Raw genomic sequence first — 1,194 nt, forward strand, 5'->3', positions numbered from 1 at the left:
CATAGGAATTAATGTCATCAATCCACCACAGTACCATTGCAACATTATAGAGAAGAGAGGCCATGATTTATACGACCAAAAACCCATAATTATTGGTTGTCCATACACATGGATTACTTTCTAAAAGAAATGAAATATATATATATCCACACATGGAGTTTTTTTTTTTAAAATGAAACCACACATATGGATTACTTTATTATAATTAAATTGTTGTATCGAATAAATAGAAGAGATATAATTATTTTAAATTCAGTACATTATTTGTTGTGTTAGCTACACCACGAATAAGAAAAAGTCAGATTAGTTGATTATTTGATAAGTACTTCCCACTTTAGATAGGCACTTTTTTTATTGCTTGTTTCCTTTTATTCTGGTGGGCTAGTAATATAATACAACACCAAACCATTACGAATCAAAATGTTGTAAGAGAGAATCATTACAACGATCAAAAAATTTGGACATGGCATGATAATGGGTTTGATAAATGAGCAGATTCTAAAAAAGTTGATGTTGAGATGAGTATATAGCCATAGAAACTTGAAAGTAACTAGTACTATTGATAGCCTTTTGTCAAAGGGAAAAAAAATGTCATTGGAAGTTTCATTCCCACCAAGAAAGTAGGTGCGGATCGAGTAGCATTGTAGGAGGAGGAGAATAAAATAAAGACAATAAATTATAAAAAAGCACTTGTGGATTAAGTAAGTAACCTACATAACTCAATGGATGCCCTATGAGACTACACATATGTATGTATTAAAAGCTTGGAGGAGAAAAATGAAAAAGATTGGATTTCATTGTCCCAACGGCATGTGCCTTTAGAACCTAACAAGCCTTTTGAATTGATGAGTCTTTGATTTCAAGATAATGTAAATTATGCATAATTAAGTGTTTTGAGTGCTCCATTGAAACTACTAGTAGATTTTACTTCTGAATCTGAAAACTACTGAGATGAGCTGCACGTGTTCTAGTACTAACCTTTGAAAGTCACTTTTTTTATTTTTGTATACGTGAAGTCTATGCAATAGTGCAATATATAAACGACATACAAGAAGTCGAGTAGCAAGTTATTGCAACGACCTCTTCCCTCAAAAATAATTTAATACCATGTGAACCCTTGGTCCACATATCAGATATTAAACGGATAAGAACATATATTATACTTAATCTTAACCAAAAGGCCGAGAAAAGTAT

At 31.7% G+C, this 1,194-nt stretch overlaps 1 non-coding gene across 1 annotated transcript; it reads right to left on the reverse strand.

Annotated features, from left to right (window-relative positions):
• Positions 1-1,001: 1,001 nt before the first annotated feature.
• Positions 1,002-1,194, reverse strand: LOC112421439 (U2 spliceosomal RNA). Its single transcript, XR_003011771.1, has one exon. It is a non-coding gene; the product is annotated as a U2 spliceosomal RNA (small nuclear RNA).

Source organism: Medicago truncatula, chromosome 4 (assembly GCF_003473485.1).
Source record: "Medicago truncatula cultivar Jemalong A17 chromosome 4, MtrunA17r5.0-ANR, whole genome shotgun sequence".
In the NCBI taxonomy this organism is placed as follows: Eukaryota; Viridiplantae; Streptophyta; class Magnoliopsida; order Fabales; family Fabaceae; genus Medicago; species Medicago truncatula.